Source organism: Oncorhynchus gorbuscha, linkage group LG02, assembly GCF_021184085.1.
Source record: "Oncorhynchus gorbuscha isolate QuinsamMale2020 ecotype Even-year linkage group LG02, OgorEven_v1.0, whole genome shotgun sequence".
In the NCBI taxonomy this organism is placed as follows: domain Eukaryota; kingdom Metazoa; phylum Chordata; class Actinopteri; order Salmoniformes; family Salmonidae; genus Oncorhynchus; species Oncorhynchus gorbuscha.
In genome coordinates this window covers 54,377,563-54,399,526 of record NC_060174.1, presented here as the reverse complement: position 1 = coordinate 54,399,526, position 21,964 = coordinate 54,377,563, and the positions used below count along the sequence as shown (strand labels likewise).

General features: G+C 43.0%; 1 pseudogene; it reads left to right on the top strand.

Annotated features, from left to right (window-relative positions):
- Positions 1 to 20,837, top strand: part of LOC123990372 — a 35,399-nt pseudogene extending 14,562 nt beyond the window's left edge.
- Positions 20,838 to 21,964: the final 1,127 nt, after the last annotated feature.

Here is a 21,964-nt window from a genome sequence, read left to right as displayed (position 1 = left end):
CTCAGAACCCTGGGATCACAGCACACACACAACCACATGTTTGTGCCCACCTCCTCCAGTCTTTGACAGAGAAAGACCTCAGAGCCCAGGGATCAAAGCAAGGGACTGGAGAGCCTCCCATATGGCGCCATCCCAAACAGAAAGACCCCTCGCAGGAATGGAGCCTGTCACCTCAGTACTTTGAGTACACACCATCAATGTCACTCACATGGATAGGGGAGGAGAGGCTTGTTCCTATACAGAGAACTCATAACTCTCAGAGAGGGTGTTTGTTGGTGTGAGTAATCAAAAGCTTCCATAAAAATTCCTTTAAACAAGATATTTGAGTTAAGTGGTTTCACCTCTCTTCAAGTACCAGTGTACTAACCAAATATAAGAAATGCGGGCTATTGTCAAGTATTGCTAGTAAACTTGGTGGAGTTGTCTTCTTCACCTTTCCGTGTTGTTCTCATTGGCTGTTATTGGTGCTTTCAGCTCAGTCTGCCTCATCTCCTCTCCTCCTCAGGGCCAGCGTTCCTCCTGTGTTAAAGGCCCAGTGCAGTCCAAAATAGGATTTTGCTGTGTTTTATATACGTTTCCACACTATGAGGTTGGAATAATACTATGAAATTGTAAAAAAATAGTTTTAGTGGAAGAGCTGTTTGAAAAGACCACCTGAAATTTCAGCCTGTTTTGGTGGGATGGAGTTTTGCCCATCTATGGTGACATCACCATGCAGTAAATGAGTTAATAGACCAATAAGAAAGATAGTTCCAAACCTCTCTGTTTTCTCCTCCCCACTCAGACCACTCCTAGACAGTCCTAGCAAAATTCTTGCTTTAGAAATTGCCCTTTGCTTTAGAACTTAAGCTTTTTTTGTTTTTGACCATTTCATTGAAAACAATCACTGTAAGGTACTTAATTGTTACCCCGAAATCAAATAAAATCGAATAAAATTGTATTGGTCACATTACACATGGTTATCAGATGTTAATGCGAGTGTAGCGAAATGCTTGTGCTTCTCGTTCCGACAATGCAGTAATATCTAACAAGTGATCTAACATTCACAACAACTAACTCATACACACAATGTAAAGGGATGAATAAGAATATGTACATATAAATATATGGATGAGCGATGACAGAGCGGCATAGGCGAGATGCAGTAGATGGTATAGAATACAGTATATGCATATGAGATGAGTAATATAATATGTAAACATTATTAAAGTGCTGTTATTTAAAGTGACTAGTGATACATTTTATTAAGGTCCCATCTGTAAATAGCCCACCCAACTACCTCATCCCCATATTGTTATTTTTTAAAATCTTTTGAACCCCAGTATCTCTACTTGCACATCATCATCTGCACATCTATCACTCCAGTGTTAATGCTAAATTGTAATAATTTTGCCACTATGGCCTATTTATTGCCTTACCTCCCTAATCTTACTACATTTGCACACACTGTACAGAGAGTTTTCTATTGTGTTATTGACTGTATGTTTGTTTAGCCCATGTGTAACTCTGTGTTGTTTTTGTCGCACTGCTTTGCTTTATCTTGGCCATGTCGCAATTGTAAATAAGAACTTCTTCTCAACTGGCCTACCTGGTTAAATAATGGGGAAATAAAAAATAATTATATTAAAGTATTTGAGTCTGTATGTTGGCAGCAGCCTCTCAATGTTAGTGATGGCTGTTTAACAGTATGATGGCCTTGAGATATAAACTGTTTTTCAGTTTCTCTGTCCCTGCTTTGATGCACCTGTGCTGACTTTGCCTTCTGGATGATAGCGGGGTGAACAGGCAGTGGCTCGGGTGGTTGTTGTCCTTGATGATCTTTTTGGCCTTCCTGTGACATCGGGTGATGTGGGTGTCCTGGAGGGCAGGTAGTTTGCCACCGTTGACGCGCTGTGCAGACCTCACTATACCCTCTGGAGAGACTTGTGGTTGAGGGCGGTGCAGTTGCCGTACCAGGCGGAGATACAGCCCGACAGGATGATTGTGCATCTGTAAAGGTTTGTGAGTGTTTTAGGTGACAAGCCAAATTTCTTCAGCCTCCTGAGATTGAAGAGGCGCTGTTGAGCCTTCTTCACCACGCTGTCTGTGTTGGTGGACCATTTCAGTTTGTCCATGATGTGTACGCCAAGGAACTTAAAACTTTCCACCTTCTCCACTACTGTCCCGTCGATGTTGATGGGGGGGGGGGGGGGGGGGGGGTGCTCCCTCTGCTGTTTCCTGAAGTCCACGATCATCTCCTTTGTTTTGCTGACGTTGAGTGAGAGGTTATTTTCCTGTACCCCCCTCTGTGGGATGAGAACGCACCCTTGTGGGGCCCCAGTGTTGAAGATCAGCAGGGTGGAGATGTTGTTTCCTACCTTCACCACCTGGGGGCGGTCCGTCAGAAAGTCCAGTACCCAGTTGCACAAGGCGGGGCCGGGACCCAGGGTCTCAAGCTTAATGACGAGTTTGGAGGGTACTATGGTGTTAAATGCTGAGCTGTAGTCAATCAACAGCATTCTTACATAGGTATTCCTCTTGTCCAGATGGGATAGGGCTGTGTGCAGTATGATGGTGATTGCATCGTCAGTGGATCTATTGGGGCAAATTGGATTGGGTCTAGGGTATCAAGTCAGGTGGAGGTGATATGATCTTTGACTAGTCTCTCAAATAATTTCATGATGACAGAAGTGAGTGCTAATGATAGTCATTTAGTTCAGTTACGTTAACTTTCTTGGGATCAGGAACAATGGTGGCCATCTTGAAGCATGCGTGGACAGCAGACTGGGATAGGGATTGATTGAATACCTTCGTAAACACACCAGCCAGCTGGTCTTCGCATGGTCTTAGGACGCAGCAAGGGATGCCGTCTGGGCCGGCAGCCTTGTGAGGGTTAAGACGTTTAAATGTTTTACTCACGTTGGCCATGGAGAAGGAGAGCCCACAGGCTTTGATAGTGGGCCGTGTCAGTGGCACTGTATTGTCCTCAAAGCGAGCAATGAAGTTGTTAATTTGTCTGGGAGCAAGACGTAGATGTCCGCGACGGGGCTGGTTTTCTTATTGTAATCCGTGATTGACTGTAGACTGTAAATATGATATTGAGATAAAAACGGCTGCATTGGACCTTTAAGCATTTAGTGCTGGAGGAAGAGGGAACTTTTCAAGCGGGCTACTGTCCATCTACTGTATCCTCTTATTCCCATATAGACGGTGTAGTGCTGTCCCCCGGTACACACATTCACTTGGTTATTATCCACATTCACACGCACATTTTCTCCCTCTCTCTTTCTCCTCTAGTATATATATATATATATATATATATACATACATACATACATACATACATTTATAGGATTTCATGGTCGGCGTAATCACGCAGTAAACCATGTTGTTTCTCTCTGTTTGTGTGTCCCATATGCATCCATCTTAACTGAACAACCACACACACACACACACACACACACACACACACACACACACACACACACACACACACACACACACACACACACACACACACACACACACACACACACACACACACACACACACACACACACACACACACACACACACACACACACACACACACACACACACACACACACACGCGATTGCGCTGACACACTTCTTTAGGGATTAGGCCAGTCCACTGATTACATTGACTGACTGACTGCTGTGTGGAAGACTGCCTCCCTCGATCCTTCTCTGTTTCCCTCCATCCCTCCTTCCCTAACCCCTCACAGTACTGCTTCTGCACTTAACAGCACTCTCTCTGTGGTGGCTCAAATGAGATTTCCTCAAAGAAATCTCTGCATTAAGTCTGCCGTTTTAAAGACGGGCCATCAATCTCATGCTTGTATTAATGCATTCATATGCACGCACACACGTTCAGCCACGTCGTTTTTTTCAATTGTTTAAGCACAATTTTGATAACAGGGCCCGGTTTGTCAAAACACTACACACAATTAGCACAACCCTACACCAAAGTAGCACAACACTTCAGATCATTTGCAAAAATGGAACACATTTGTCAAAACTATACACGACTTAATAAAAATAATATTTTGTTACCATACGAAACACACATTTCATATGACTTCAATCTTTTTGAACCAGTTACACACTGCTGTTGCTAACCTAAAGCACTGCTGTTGCTAACCTAAAACACTGCTGTTGCTAACCTAAAACACTGCTGTCGCTAATCTAAAACACTTCTGTTGCTAACCTAAAACACTTTCAGCAAGTCTAAGTGTCAGTGATTAGAGTGCTGTAAATGAAGTACACGGAGAAAGTGCAACTATACAAACACTACACATGACCAATGCTGCAGACTGAGGAAAACATCATTTATTTCTCTCTATATACCCAAATCAGTCAACATGTCAACATGGAGAATCACAACAAAACATGTCCCAGTTTTCATGCTACTACAGTAATAATAATAACACTGTTAGCTCAGCAAACAACAGACAAACTTAAAATACTGTATCCAGTACAGGTTACAATTACAGTAAATAACAACAACAACAAACATAAAATACTGTATCCAGTACAGGTTACAATTACAGTAAATAACAACAACAACAAACATAAAATACTGTATCCAGTACAGGTTACAATTACAGTAAATAACAACAACAAACATAAAATACTGTATCCAGTACAGGTTACAATTACAGTAAATAACAACAACAACAAACATAAAATACTGTATCCAGTACAGGTTACAATTACAGTAAATAACAACAAACATAAAATACTGTATCCAGTACAGGTTACAATTACAGTAAATAACAACAATCATAAAATACTGTATCCAGTACAGGTTACAATTACAGTAAATAACAACAAACATAAAATACTGTATCCAGTACAGGTTACAATTACAGTAAATAACAACAAACATAAAATACTGTATCCAGTACAGGTTACAATTACAGTAAATAACAACAACAACAAACATAAAATACTGTATCCAGTACAGGTTACAATTACAGTAAATAACAACAACAACAAACATAAAATACTGTATCCAGTACAGGTTACAATTACAGTAAATAACAACAACAACAAACATAAAATACTGTATCCAGTACAGGTTACAATTACAGTAAATAACAACAACAACAAACATAAAATACTGTATCCAGTACAGGTTACAATTACAGTAAATAACAACAACAACAAACATAAAATACTGTATCCAGTACAGGTTACAATTACAGTAAATAACAACAACAACAAACATAAAATACTGTATCCCGTACAGGTTACAATTACAGTAAATAACAACAACAACAAACATAAAATACTGTATCCAGTACAGGTTACAATTACAGTAAATAACAACAACAACAAACATAAAATACTGTATCCAGTACAGGTTACAATTACAGTAAATAACAACAACAACAGACATAAAATACTGTATCCAGTACAGGTTACAATTACAGTAAATAACAACAACAACAAACATAAAATACTGTATCCAGTACAGGTTACAATTACAGTAAATAACAACAACAACAAACATAAAATACTGTATCCAGTACAGGTTACAATTACAGTAAATAACAACAACAACAAACATAAAATACTGTATCCAGTACAGGTTACAATTACAGTAAATAACAACAACAACAAACATAAAATACTGTATCCAGTACAGGTTACAATTACAGTAAATAACAACAAACATAAAATACTGTATCCAGTACAGGTTACAATTACAGTAAATAACAACAACAACAACAAAATCTACCAAGACCTGGCCGTCCCTCTAAACCTTCAGCTCATACAAGGAGAAGACTGATCAGAGATGCAGCCAAGAGGCCCATGATCACTCTGGATGAACTACAGAGATCTACAGCTGAGGTGGGAGACTCTGTCCATAGGACAACAGTCAGTCGTATATTGCACAAATCTGGCCTTTTCACCTGTGTCTCCCAGGTGGCAAGAATAAAGCCATTTCTTAAAGATATCCATAAAAAGTGTAGTTTAAAGTTTGCCTCAAGCCACCTGGGAGACACACCAAACATGTGGAAGAAGGTGCTCTGGTCAGATGAAACCAAAATTGAACTTTTTGGCAACAATGCAAAACGTTATGTTTGGCGTAAAAGCAACACAGCTCATCACCCTGAACACGCCATCCCCATTGTCAAACATGGTGGTGGCAGCATCATGTTTTGGGCCTGCTTTTCTTCAGCAGGGACAGGGAAGATGGTTAAAATTGATGGGAAGATGGATGGAGCCAAATACAGGACCATTCTGGAAGAAAACCTGATGGAGTCTGCAAAAGACCTGAGACTGGGACAGAGATTTGTCTTCCAACAAGACAATGATCCAAAACATAAAATAAACATATCCAGGTGTTAGAATGGCCAAGTCAAAGTCCAGACCTGAATCCAATCGAGAATCTGTGGAAAGAACTGAATTACTGCTGTTCACAAATGCTCTCCATCCAACCTCACTAAGCTCGAGCTGTTTTGCAAGGAGTAATGGGAAAAAAATTCAGTCTCTCGATGTGCAAAACTGATAAAGACATACCCCAAGCGACTTACAGCTGTAATCGCAGCAAAAGGTGGCGCTACAAAGTATTAACTTAAGGGGGCTGAATAATTTTGCACGCCCAATTTTTCAGTTTTTGATTTAAAAAAAGTTTGAAATATCCAATAAATGTCGTTCCACTTCATGATTGTGTCCCAATTGTTGTTGTTTCTTCACAAAAAATACAGTTTTATATCTTTATGTTTAAAGCCTGAAATGTGGCAAAAGGTCGCAAAGTTCAAGGGGGCCGAATACTTTCGCAAGGCACTGTATATTGCTGTGGTAAATCTGTTCGCTTTTCTTATTATGATAGACGGTGAAAATCTACCATTGGAACATGAGGTAGCCAATTGACCTATTCATGACATGGTGGGTAGAGACCAATCAGATATCATAGGGAGAAGCCACACCCATTTAGTATTTCAACTGCTGCCACACGCTCCAATCTCAGGGTCTCAGCAGGAGTGCTTTAATATTCAGTGTGTGTGTGTGTGTGTGTGTGTGTTGTGTGCATGTGAATGTGAATGTGAGAGAAAAAGAGAAAGGGAAAGAGGAAGAGGGAATCAAGGCATGTGTGAGAGAGAAGGGGGGAAGGTGGTTCTCAATGGCAATAGCGCTCAATTGCTTTTCCTAGCCTGAGGGCATAGTTGGCTCTCTCTATCTTTCTCTCCCATACAGAGTCCCAAAATCCCTCTCCATTCGCCGCCTGGGATGACAACTTGAACCACATTCGTACCCCTCTGTCCTCTTGGGTCAAAGGTAAAAGAGAAAAACCGGGCTGTGCAATTACATAATGTGGCATGGAGACCTCTGTCCTGACCTGGGCACTCCTAGACCGTGACAGTCATCGTGACAGTCATCACACTAACACCATTGTCTGTCTGTCTCCTCCTTATTGGTGACAGGGACGATATGGATTATATGTTATCTGGACAATTAATTCATTGAACGGACAGATTTATTCACTTGATCGGATGGATGAACATTATTTACTAAGGAAGGTTGTATATCTTCTTGAACAAACACCCTTGACTGGCAAACCTTGTTCGATATACACGTGATTACATAGCTAAGATACAATTTTATCTGGACAATTGATGAGTTGAGCGGACAGATGAATGAACTTGATTGCATGGTAAATGTGATTTATATCGGTTTGAGCATAACAACCTGGGTTGAAGAGGAAGACTCACGCTAAACCTCATTCAATATACACGTGACAGCATCGCTGAATATGACAATTAAGGCTGAATGATCAGCTCATTAAAACAGAGCTGCTATTGTGACACACTGGGTAGCATCCATCAGATGGTCTGTGACTTATGTAACCTTTCCCCAATTAAACCTTATTCAGAGGAAAATAATCCTTGTGGGTAAATCAAGGCAGCAGAGCTGAGCTCCAGCTCGGCCAAAAAACCCTTTAGCCCCTGGGCTAGCCAAGCCTTGTCTGAGATGGACGCTCTGATAGGAACTTCTAATGACCAGAGCTGCCTCCCAAATGGCAACCGATTACCTATGTAGCACTACTTTGACCTGGGCCCATAGTGCTCGAGTCAAAAGTAGTGCACTATATCAGGAATAGGGTGCACTTTGGGATATAGACAAGAGCAGCTGACCTGGAGCTGAAGCTGAGAGGAGAGTGAATGCCCTGTTGAACACAAGTACTGGACCAGGCTCTTTGGACCAGTGTCCCCTGTGTCCCCCTCTGTTGGGACCGCTCAACTTGGCCCTCACACAAGGCTACCATTGGAGCATAGCCGAGAGAAAGGGAAAGGGAGATGAAGATGGAGAGACGGGGATAACTCAGAGGCAAACATTTAGATGGAGGAGGAAGTTGCTAATGGGAGCTGACAAACACTGATGCGTGAAATGAATTTTGCTGATCACAACGATAGATGGCACAACACCCCTTTCCCATTTGAATCACACCCCTTTCCAATTTAAAGCCCCATATAAAAATGGCTTAGTGGAACAATGAAGATAAGCCAATTGTACTGTAAGTAGGAACTAAACATCCTTTAAATTGTAGCTTCTTGTTTTAATTCTATCCTTTCATCATCTTACTGATACTGGAACTTATATTCCGCAACTTGTTTACACATACATAAATCATTCAGTTTAAATTCCTGGGGTTTTAGCAGTGAAACATGCTCCCCCGGGTGCAGTGTAGAGCCCAATTAGCTAGTAGGAATCTCATTTTAGTCAGGCCATAGCAAAAGGAAAGAAGCAGATTTGTGAAACAGCCATTAATGCCTGAAGGAGAGAGCACATCACCCAATGAGGGATTAGCCCCGGGAGGTGTATGAGTACGAAGGCACTCTTTTAGCAGCAGACAGTATACACTGAGTCAGTGGAGGCTCTTTAGAGGAGGAAGGGGAGGACCATCTTATTCAGTGAATTTCATACAAATAAAAATGGTAAAACATTAAAAAAGGTTCTCTTTTAGCTAAAACTATACTAAATATACTCACCAAATAACTGATTAAAACACACTGTTTTGCAGTGAAGGTCTACAGTACCCTCAACAGCACTCTGCAGAGTAGCACCATGGAACAGCTGGAGGACAGCTATCTTCCACCCTCCTCTATATACATTGACTTCAATAAAAAAAACTAGTAGGCTCATAGTTCTCACCCCCTTCCATTGACATACAGTGTAATTATGACAACTCCCAGAGGACGTCCTCCAACCTATCAGAGTTGCAGCATGAACTGATATGTTGTCCACCCAAACAAAGTATCAGATAATTAATCTAGAACTGAAAGCTACAGCTAGATAGCACTGCAGTGCATCAAATGTGGTGAGTAGTTGACTCAGAGGGAGAAAGACAATAGTTAACCTGTAACGGCTTTCTTCTCTTGAAGGAGAGGAGGACCAAAATGCAGCGTGGTTAGAGTTCAACATGTTTAATCAAGACCATACATGAGAACACTACAAAATACAAAACAACAAAAGTGAAAACCGAAACAGTCCTATCTGGTACAAAGACCGAAGATAACCACCCACAAACCCCAACACAAAACAAGCTACCTAAATATGATTCCCAACCAGAGACGATGACTAACGCCTGCCTCTGATTGAGAACCATATCAGGCCATACATAGAAACGGACAAACTAGACACACAACATAGAATGCCCACCCAGCTCATGTCTTGACCAACACTAAAACAAGGAAAACACAAAATAAATATCGTCAGAACGTGACATAACCAGTTTTGAACTAAATTAATTTATTTCAAAATGGAGAAGCAAGAAATGACACTTTCAGTTTCACTTACTTAGCTAGCAAATGCAGCTAGCTAGTTTAGCCTACTCAAACAATCTGCTTAAACAGAGGTATGCTACGTTAGCAAGCTGGCTAGGATTATCCAACACCACACTGCAACTCTTCCAAGTCAAGGTAAGCTATTGGTTCTACTACTGTATTGCCATCCGGGCCCGCCGGTGTAAGTGCTAAACTGCTTACTGACAGGTTAACTAACATGTTAGTTCTAATAGCTATGTTGACTATGATGTTACTTTAACCTATGGTGACAACGATGTAGGCTGTGTATAGTGGTTATGATATGGTTTAGCTTGGAAAGTGTTTTTTGCCTGGTCACATACAGCTGATGTGTTGTGCATTGAAGTCCACAGGCAAAGGGAAAAGGTGAGAGGAGGAGAGCGCAGAGATGCCAGAAATAGTACAACATGAACCATGTTTACGTGTGATCAGGTTGTGTTCATTCCACCAATTCTGTTAAAAATGTTTCTTGAACGGAAGCACATGGGGAAACTGTTGAGTGTAAAAAACCTAGCAGTTCTTCACACACTCAAACCGGTGCCCCTGGCACCTAGTAGCATACCCTGTTCAAAGGCACTTAAATATTTTGTCTTGCCCATTGTCTTCATTAAACTAATCATGTAACTTTAATTAACTAGGAAGTCGGGGCTCCAAGGGAAAATGTTTATAGAGTCTCTATTTCCCAAATAAACTTTTAAGATATTTTCATATCTTATCGATCTTCTATTAATGTATTATTACCTCATCAATCTCATTCCTGAATGTTGCAAACCCTTGGATATCTGCATGAACCCTAGCATCATAAATCATGAATCAGCTATATACAAATGGTCTTAATTATTTATTTACTAACTAACTAATCAATCACAGAATTACATAAATACACACACAATAGTTATACATTGGTTCCTGACATGATACACTGAAAAGTCTCTAGTGGGCTAAGCCAATATGACGGCTTTGTAGACAAAGGAAAGGGGTGGGGCCAGCTCAAGGGCGGGAATCTCAGAGTGGAGCCCCGTACATACACTACACTCATAAATATGCTTATACTTTGAACACAAACAACCGCTCATTCCAAAATAAATCTCAATTTACATATTTACGAGTGTATGGCTTTGTCCCTCTCTGCGAGCGCCGGACCACCTGCTGGATACATCATCAATGGAAAGTCTCTGGTTTGTCCACCAGAGATCAAAGTCTTTCGCAGTTGTAGCATACGTCAGAATAACATTCGGTCGTTCGTCCGGTTGCGTTTACCAGCTGCAGACTGAATAATTGTTCTTTAGTTTGTAGATTTCTTAACCATTTCAACGTGGGAATGATCTCCAAGTTCTCTAGTTTTGTCCTTTGGTAGAGTTGCCAAATATTTAGCGAAAGCTTCCATGTTTTCTGCTCTATTGTAAGTTTCGTTAGAAGTGTTTTTTATACTGGTGTAGAAAAGAACACCCCGTTCCATGACACCGATGTAAATGTCTGTGTTCACGGGATTGATTGATTGATTGATTGAGAGAGAGAGAGAGAGAGAGAGAGAGAGAGAGAGAGAGAGAGATCCATGATCACGTCATGAGACCATTCACACTGAATGTAAATGTCTGTGTTCACGGGATTGATTGAGACACAGAGGAGGACAGAAGCTTTCTGTCCTCTGGCTACACCATGGTGCTAACCTACAGAATGTTGTTGAGGCTACTGTAGACATTCATTGCCTTTGGCTTTGGGGGTTATAATTTGTAGGGGTGCTAAGTTTCCGTCCTGAATCTTTCTTCAATATTTCAATTACAGTTTTGCCTTTGGTCTGGGTTTAAATTCTGTCAAATCACCTCAATAAAGAGGGTTTGTACCTTTTCATTCAAAGGAGGACATTTTAACTTGTGGTAAGAGCACTTTCTATACAGGCATTGGCCATGGTAAGAGAGTGAGAGTAGCATTGGCTCTAAATCCCTCTGAAGAGAAGCGAACCCTGACCTGTGTCATGCTGAGTTTGACAGGCAGCTTGTGTGGCAGGTTTCTGTGTGCCCAGCTCATTTGCCACAGTTTGGCCCCTAAGTAGATCATTGTTTCTAACTTTAACCCTCCTATCCAAATGACTCTCGTGGCCTGAAGAGATGCTTAATGTGAGAACATGGCAATGGTCCAAGTATATACTGTAAGCTTTCCAAGTATGGATCTCAGATGAAGAGTGCGCCCAAAGACCTTAAGCAGTGCTTCGGTGTGGCAATGGCATCAGCTGGGAAAGAAAAGTGGACTGAGAGTGTTTGTGTGTGCATGTGTGTGTGTGTGCTTGTGTGTATGCCCCCAAAAGATAGCAAGCAGCGCTGCAGAGCCTACGATCGCAGTTGGTGTCAGAAGAAGTCTGCCAACTGGTTTCTATTAGTGTGGGGCCCGGCTCCATCTCCCTCACGGAGGCTTATTTGTCTCTGACAGCTGTAGATAGATAGAGAGAGATGACGGATCTATGCAAATGAGACTCTGAATGATGTATTATGCCAAAAGTTCCACAGTGGACAAAACCCGTCTTTGGAACCCAGTCTTCCGTCCAAACCCAATAGCACCATGGAGCCTCTTCATAGTCGTCAGACTGTGGACGCATCCCAAATGGCACCCTATCCATTTTTCAAACGTTTTACCATATGGTTTTTTATCCAGATCGACTTTGTGAGCGCATACATTTTCTTACCGGTCTGCAGTGGGAATCAAACCAACATCGATGGCATTGTAAGCACCATGCTCGACCAACTGATCTTCACAGGACGCGTGGACAGTTCCTTTCATAGTGAACTACTCATAGAGCTCTGGTCAAAAGTAGTGCACTATGTATGGAATAGGGTGTCCCTTGTCACAGAATGCGCTTCAAGGCGACGCCTCTCTTCTCCATTGGCTATTAAATTCCCCTAACAGGTGCAGAGTCATTGAGACAAGTCGTATCATTCTACTCCCGGATTTGGTGGGAGAATGTGTGTGCTTGCTTGCCACACTGGTTATGAGTGGAAGGCATTGTGCTCATTGAGAACTGACAAATGGCCTCTGGCTATCAAGGAAAAGAAGCCGCCACAGCTACTAGGTCCTGGACCGTAAAATGGAGTCACTCCCAGTGGTGTAAGTGGTAAGAAGGTACAGAGCTGTTTTGTTCCAGCTGTGGTCGGCCAAACGTTATCTATTGCTGTTGGCTGCAGCATTATCTCCTCCCATTAATTATCCGTTTGCAGGAAATCCAGCGCACAAACACACACATCAAACACGCACACACACACACACACACACACACATCAAACACGCACGCACGCACACACACACACACTTCTTCTGTGATTAATTTCAGGAACTGCCAGACCAGACGACGGCCCCTCTGGCGCTGAATGACGTGGCCTTGCCAACTCAGCACTTCCTCTTCCTCTAGGTTTTTTTTTGTGGAAGGGGACGGTGAGATGGCGATGGCTTTTTGTTCTCTCTGTGTTCTTGTTTTTGGTCTTGAATGCCGACTAGACCGGGCGCAAGCGTGCGTCCGCGTGCGCCTTCGCGCGCATGTTGATTTTGTCCACCCACACCAGACGCAATCAGAACACGCAGGTTGAAATATCAAAACGAATTCTGAACAAACCATATTCATTTGAGGATAGGTCCAAATGCATTAAACATTCATGGAAATTTAGCTAGCTTGCTGTTGCTAGCTAATTTGTCCTGGGATATAAACAAGGTCCTCTACTCTGACAATTAATCCACAAATAAAAGGGTAAACCTAGTTAGTTTCTAGTAATCGCTCCTCCTTCAGTCTTCTTCTTTGGACTTTATATGGCGGTTAGCAACCAACTTTAAGGTGCTTTACCACCACCAACTGGACTGGAGTGTGTACCTCAGTTCATCTTTCATTCACCCACGTGCGTATATGCTCCTAAAAACCAATGAGGAAATGGGAGAGGTGGAACATGCAGCGCGTCACGCAACGCAAGTGGTTTAAGTCAGCATATAAGTCACCAAGATGAGATGAGAACTCGCCATTTGTATGGCAGACCTGGGTTCAAATACTGTTTGAAATCATTTTAAATACTTTAAATTTGCTTTATTGAGCTTGCATGACGCAATGAACCAATAGAAATGTCCCAAAATAGCCAACCCTGTCGACCTGGCACTCCAGCCTGGGAAAAAAAATTGCTCAAAGTTGGCTGTAGGCCACGTGACATTTTTTAAATGTATTTTAAACCAGGTCTGGGTCTACCAAGTTTTTATTTGACCTTTATTTAACGGGGCAAGACAGTTAAGCACAAATTCAAATTTACAATGACTGACCTCCCCAGCCAACCCCTATGGGACTCCCAATTACAGCCAGTTGTGATACAGCTTGGAATCCAACCAGTGTCTGTAGTGACACCTCTAGAATTGAGATGCAATGCCTTAGACTGCTGCACCACTCGGGAGTACATGATTCCATATGTGTTATTTCATAGTTTTGATGTCTTCACTATTGTTCTACAATGTAGAAAATAGTAAAAAATAAAGAAAAACCCTTGAATAAGTAGGTGCGTCCAAACTTTTGACTGGTACTGCATGTGGACACCCCCTCAAATTAGTGGATTAGTCTATTTCAGCCACACCCATTGCTGACAGGTGTATAAAATCGAGCACACAGCCATTCAATATCAATAGTCAAACGGTGGCAGTAGAATGGCCTTACTGAAGAGCTCAGTGACTTTCAACGTGGCACCATCATAGGATGCCACCTTTCCAACAAGTCAGTTCATCGAATTTCTGCCCTGCTAGATCTGCCCCGGTCAACTGTACGCATTTTTATTGTGACATAGAAACGTCTAGGAGCAACACTGGCTCAGCTGCGAAGTGGTAGGACACACAAGCTCACAGAACCGGACCGGTGAGTGCTGAAGTGCGTAAACATTGTATGTCCTCGGTTGCAACACTCACTACCGAGTACCAACCTGCATCTGGAAGTGACGTCAGCACAAGAACTGTTCAGCGGGATCTTCATGAAATGGCTTTCCATGGCCGAGCAGCTGCACACAAGCCAAACATCACCATGCGCAATGACAAGCATTGGCTGGAGTGGTATAAAGCTCGCCGCCATTGGACTCTGGAGCAGTGGAAATGCGTTCTGTGGAGTGATGAATCACGCTTCAGCATCTGGCAATCTGACGGACGAATCTGGGTTTGGCGGATGCCAGAAGACCAAAGCATAGTGCCAATTGTAAAGTTCGGTGGAGGAGGAATAATGGTCTGGGGCTGTTTTTCATGGTTCGGGCTAGATTCAAACTGGAAACCCTCGCCTCTCTAACCGCTAGGCTACGTGCCAACCCATGAGAGCTTGTTTTCTCTCCAAACTCGAGAATAGCTCTTTATGAGACAACATGAACTAACATGACCCAGAAACTTCACCGTTGTCAAAATCGAAGACAATGTTTTTATTAAAAGTTCTACTGTTTTCCATTTTGAACCACTAACCCATGCAACCATGTTAGCTTGTGCTACATATTTGTCCCTTGGTAGTTGAGCTTTTTTCACCTGTCTTGCAAGTCCTCCAATCCCTCAATGTCATTCATACTTGACTTTCCATTTGAGGGGGCTGTGATATTAAGAGCCAAAAATCGCACTTGGTGTCCGCACTGTCAATGTGCCTCTAATAATTCCGTCCACAGGGCTCTTCTCTCTCTCTTTCGCTCAGCCGCCAGGGTCCCAATCATGCTCCCACATCCAATTCCCTTTTTCTTTATTTTCTTCTTTCTTTTTTTTGGGGGGGGGAAACCTTGAGGCAATGATATAATACTTCAGTCCAGCTCCCTGGATGATTAACAGACCTGGCTTGGTGGTTGGTAGGCTAGGATGCAGCCCTCCCTGATATTCCCCATCATGGCATGCTCTCTGACCTTGTTACATTAAACAGGGACCCTCTTTCTCATTATCCTATATGGGTACTTGAGTGGTATGGAGAGATATAGGTCTAGGGATTGGCAATGTGGATTAGAGCGGGAGAAGGCCCCCCTACCCCTGACTTTCCCTTCCGCACTCACACACATAATTGCATACATACACGCACACTGCACACCCAAGTGTATCACACATATACACAGAGAAATGCATTCACACCCACAGGTGTCTATATCTCTCTCACACACACACACACACACACACACACACACACACACACACACACACACACACACACACACACACACACACACACACACACACACACACACACACACACACACACACACACACACACACACACACACACACACACACACACACACACACACAGCAAAACATATACATTTACAGGCATGCAAAGAGACACACACATACACACCACCCACTCCTCCGAGAGTCCCTAGACACCCCGGGTCCTAGAGCTCCCCCCCCCCCCCCAGCCTGGCTGCCCTAATGAGGACTGTCCCTCAGTGTTTGATCCTGTAGCCAGCAACCCCTCCAGCCCCCCTTGGGTCCCCCAGCCTCATGCCTATTCAACACCCACCTCCCCTCCTTCAGCCTTCTACCCTACTTACTCCCCCATTGCCCTGGGTAGTCTATGGATCTTCACCAGATTGCTCCTGGGTGGCTTCTTGATATCAAAGCCAGTCAGACACAATGAATAGAGGCAAGGGGGAAAAGCAACTACAGCGTAGCTGGAGGTGGAGCTGAATCCTAGAAGCTGTGCCACAACTACAGTAGCGATCTGTCCCATTTTGTTCATTTTGGCAGACGTTCTTGTATCATTTTAAGTTTTGATCTTTTGCCTTTTCTTACTTTCCAAACAAACAAAACAAATGGACATTTAATTACATCAATTTTGAATAAATGCTAAATGCCCGCTGGTCGCTGCAACATAACTGTAGCCATAACATCTCTCTGCCTCTACCACTCTCTCTCTCAATTCAATTCAAGGGCTTTATTGGCATGGAACAAACATATGTTTATACTGCCAAAGCAAGTGAAGTAGATAATTCTTTAAGTTTGGGTCAGGTATTCTGCCACTGTGTACTCTCTGTTTAGTGCCAAGTAGCATTCTAGTTTGCTCTGTTTTTTTGTTAATTATCTTTTTGTTTTCTCATGATTTGGTTGGGTCTAATTGTGTTGCCGTCATGGGGCTCTGTGGGGTCTGTTTGTATTTGTGAACAGAGCCCCAGGACCAGCTTGCTTAGGGGGACTCTTCTCCAGGTTCATCTCTCTGTAGGTGATGGCTTTGTTATGGACGGTTTGGGAATCGCTTCCTTTTAGATGGTTGTAGAATCTAACCGCTCTTTTCTGGATTTGGATAATTAGTGGGAATCGCCCTAATTCTGCCTTGCTTGCATTTTACGCTGTACACAGAGGATATTTTTGCAGAATTCTGCATGCAGTCTCAATTGGGTATTTATCACATTTTCTGAATTCTTGGTTGGTGAGCAGACCACAGACCTCACAACTATAAAGGGCAATGGGTTCTATAACTATTTCAAGTATTTTTAGCCAGATCCTAATTGGTATGTCGAATTTGATGTTCTCTCTCGCTCTCTCACTCTCTCTTCCCTCAAATCAAATCTAATTTATTTATACAGCCCTTCTTATATCAGCTGATATCTCAAAATGCTGTACAGAAACCCAGCCTAAAACCCCAAACAGCAAGCAATGCAGGTGTAGAAGCACGGCGGCTAGGAAAAACTCCCTAGAAAGGCCAAAACCTAGGAGGAAACCTAGAGAGGAACCAGGCTATGAGGGGTGGCCAGTCCTCTTCTGGCTGTGCCGGGTGAAGATTATAACAGAACATGGCCAAGATGTTCAAATGTTCATAAATGACCCTCACCTTGTTTCTTCCTCCTCATCAACAACCCCACAGCGTTAGCTATCCATGAATGTAAGTGCTTATGGCCCAACACGTCTGTGCAGTGTGTGGTATCCCTGGGTACGGTTCGCGTGGAGACGGCCGGCAAGAACAACACCACCTACACCAGCCTCAAGACCAAGCTCCCCAATGTCATCAGCTCTGTCACAGACACAGAGCGTAACTTGACATCTGTCTGGGCCATTGTACTTTTTGGTCCAGTTTCCTAGACACAGATTAAGCCGAGTCCTGAACTAAAAAGCATGTTAGATTTCTGAGATCAGCCTATGTTTGGACACATCATGTCAGAATTAGACTGTTTCTCAAACGTCAAATTTCAAAGTTGTTCCAAACGACACATTTCAAAGTGTTTAAGGTTAAGTTTAGGCATTAACTCGGCATTGTAAGGTTAGGGGTTAAGTTTAGCCATTAACTACGAATTCTTCAGGTCAGGCATTAACTCAGAATAGATGAGGCAAGGGTTAAGGATGAGCTTAAAACAAACATGCAACCTTTCCAACCAGATGCTTATGCCCATCCGCCATCCCCGTCCATAACGCCATAGCAAAACCGCAAAACCGCAAACCCACAAAAACGCTCACTGTTGCCCCTAGTGGCCGTTTCCCACGTCATCTCCCGACGTCCTCAGACATGGATGGACGTCGAATACTGACATTTCGACATCACCTCAGCAATACACCCCCAGTGTAACTATGGTCTAATGATCACTTTAATTCTCACCACATTTGCTCTGGGATGGAATGAAGTCGGTGATTAGGGTGAAACGTGCACACACACACAGCCCCCGGATGTCTTCGGATCTACTTGGCAGTCGCTGTAAACCAACCGGCTGCACCACACAGAAAGACAAACACTCAAAACCTTCCTTGTCTGCGCGCACATCAACACAGACCGAACGCTACACCCCCCCTGGGACACTCTGAGAAGCGGACGAGGAGGTCGCAGCTGTGGTGGAAGCAGAGTTTTTGAGAAGGAAAATAGGAAATCCGGGTTTTAAGCATGTTCATCTCGTGGGTATAAATAACCTGCCTGATTAGAGAGGGACGGGAGGAGGGGAGAAGAGATGGATCCGAACTACAGGAGCACCCTGCAGAGAGCAGCAGAAGCAGCACAGCAGCGGCACAGCAGACCTAATCTAAAATGTAAATGTAAAACAATATACATGTCGTTTGCAGTGCAGTAGGAGCACGCCATAATGTGCATGCTGGAATTGATCACGTATCGCTAGGGGGGAGTGTGTATTGGAATGAGGTCACTTAGAAAATTCAACACTTAAAAACACTCCCTCTTCCGTCATCTTCGCGAACTTGTGGTCATAACTATATCGTACCGAGCAGCGAACCGCTAGGCAGGTAGACAAGTAACTAAAAGGTTGCTGGTTTGAATCCCTGAGCTGACACCTTAAGAATCTGTTGTTCTACCCCTGAGCAAGGCACTTAACTCACTGGTTCCCTGGCGCTGTGGATGTTAATTAAGGCAGCCCCCTGCACCTTTCTGGAGAAGACACATTTCGTTTGGAGCCATTCAGTTGTACAACTTTACTAAGGTATCACTCTTTCCCATTGGTTGAACCCTGAATACACAGCATCCAGATACATGTATGTTGTCTTAAAAGTGTGTTGAACAGAGTCAAACTCAATCATGCATTTATTACATACTATAACGGGAACGTGTTTCAGCTCCTGATCTGAGACTCACCTCATTCACTCCTCTGTGGGAACTTAAAGGTGACACAAACAGCTGGTGACACAAACAACAGTATTTACTGGGCTGTGGCCCTCCGTCAGGCTTGTATAAAACTGCAACCACTCACTTAATCTGTTCCTATCTTAGTGAGAAAAGTAGTGAGAACTGATGCGACCGTTAGATATAGTGATAATAACAGCCCCCCAGACGTGTAGTTTGAGAATCGTGTTGTAGCTATAATGGAACCCGTGTCTTGTCTTAGCTCCTGAACTAAGATTCACCTCAACCTCTCTCACATTTCTCTGGGAACATTGACACGAACAGCTGCTATTACTTATTGGACCAGCTCCTTCAGGCACATCTAGCCTATTATTACCTATGTGTGTGTGTGTGTCTTGCTGGTCCTACCGCTACAGACACGCCATTTTAACACATCCATGACTGAATATACTCTGAGAAACAACCCTCACACACACACGCGCATGTACACACACACACACACACACACACACACACACACACACACACACACACACACACACACACACACACACACACACACACACACACACACACACACACACACACACACACACACACACGCATGTACACACACACACACACACACACACACACACACACACACACACACACACACACACACACACACACACACACACACACACACACACACACACACACACACACACACACACACACACACACACACACACACCATTGAGAAACAACACTCGCTCAGACGTCTGCACCCTGAATAACCCTGCTTCTGACACTGTCAGAGCTCACAGATCCTCGCCGCTAAATGTTGGCCCATCTGAAATTACGCGATCCTGTCAATGTTGCTGACAGAATGGGTTTGACGAGCTTGATCTCTTGACTCTCTCAAGCTCTTTTGACTTCGGACTGTTTACGCATGTTGTGACAATTAGGTTTATTTGTTATGTGGGGTTGAATGTTTGTTACTGTATGTCAACCAATGTCCAATGTGGTGTGTTTGAATGTGCGTCCATGTCTGTGTCTGTGCCTGTAAATGCACATCTACATACATACATGTGCCCTCACTCCCACCCCCCCCCCCTCCCCTTCTATGTCTCCAGTGGTTCACAATGCCGTCTTCTCCCACGGCTAATTTTTCCACTTACAATAACTAATACTTAACTAGATGCACCAATAACTTGATTATAGTTCGCCTCACTCCTTCGCTCCCTCCCAGAGGTCCACGTCATGCTGGACGCCCTCCTTTCTCCCGACTCGTGCTTGCGCTTCAACCCCTATATGAACGAGAACATCACCCTGGACGAGAGCCGTGGTGAGAAACTGAAATGCTGCAGGCCAAGGGCCTCCACTACCTGGACAGGAAACTGGAGAAGCTGCAGAAACCTGCCAGGATACTCACCAGGGAAAAGAGCCCCGTCCAAAAGCTGTAAACCTGAGCTAAGCTCAAACATGGCATGTACGATGGTATGCCCATCTTCAACTGCGAGCTGTAGGTGGGTCTGGGCTGATGCTTGGCCACCAAACAACATAACACCACCTTCGCCTAAAACTGGACTCAACTATACACTGAAGCACGCACCCCTATAAGGCTACGACAGCCAGTATATCCTCACGCTGTAATTATTTCTATTTTCATACAAAAATAACTGGGATGTTTTTTTGATTGAAATTGGTTTCACTTTTTTACTTGAACCCAATCTACCACCAATCAATAACTAAATTTCAACATGCGCGTAAAACGAACATTGTAAACAACAAGAATGTAATGCAAAACAAACGTTGACAATCACTAGCTTGTCACGTGCAATGGTTGGTATCAAGGTTTTATTTGAACGAACGGCTTTATTTGAACACCAATGCAGCTAGTGATCCTTGATTTGATCGTTTCATTATTGGCGGTGATATTGGTACATACAGTTGAAGTCGGACGTTTACATACACCTTAGCCAAATATATTTAAACTCAGTTTTTCACAATTCCTGACATTTAATCCTAGTAAAAATTCCCTGTCTTAGGTCAGTTAGTATCACCACTTTATTTTAAGAATGTGAAATGTCAAAATAATAGTAGAGAGAATTATTTATTTCAGCTTTTATTTCTTTCATCACATTCCCAGTGGGTCAGAAGTGTACATACGCTCAATTAGTATTTGGTAGCATTGCCTTTAAATTGCTTAACTTGGGTCAAACGTTTCGGGTAGCCTTTCACAAGCTTCCCACAATAAGTTGTTGAATTTTGGCTCATTCCTCTTGACAGAGTGTCACGGTTGTCGTAAGAACTGTACCAAGGCGCAGCGTACATAGAGTTCCACATCTTTATTAACAATTGGAACTTAAGCAAAACAAAACAATAAACGAACATTGAAAAGTGACTACGTGGTGCACATGCACAAACATAAAATAACACAGTATGGGAAAATAGCTACTTAAATATGATCCCTCAATTAGAGACAACGATTACCAGCTGCCTCTAATTGGGAATCATACAAAACACCAACATAGAAAAATTAACTAGAACACAAAATATAGATAATAAACTAGAATACCCCCTAGTCACGCCCTGACCAACTACACCATAGAGAAACAATGTCTCTCTATGGTCAGGGCGTGACACAGAGCTG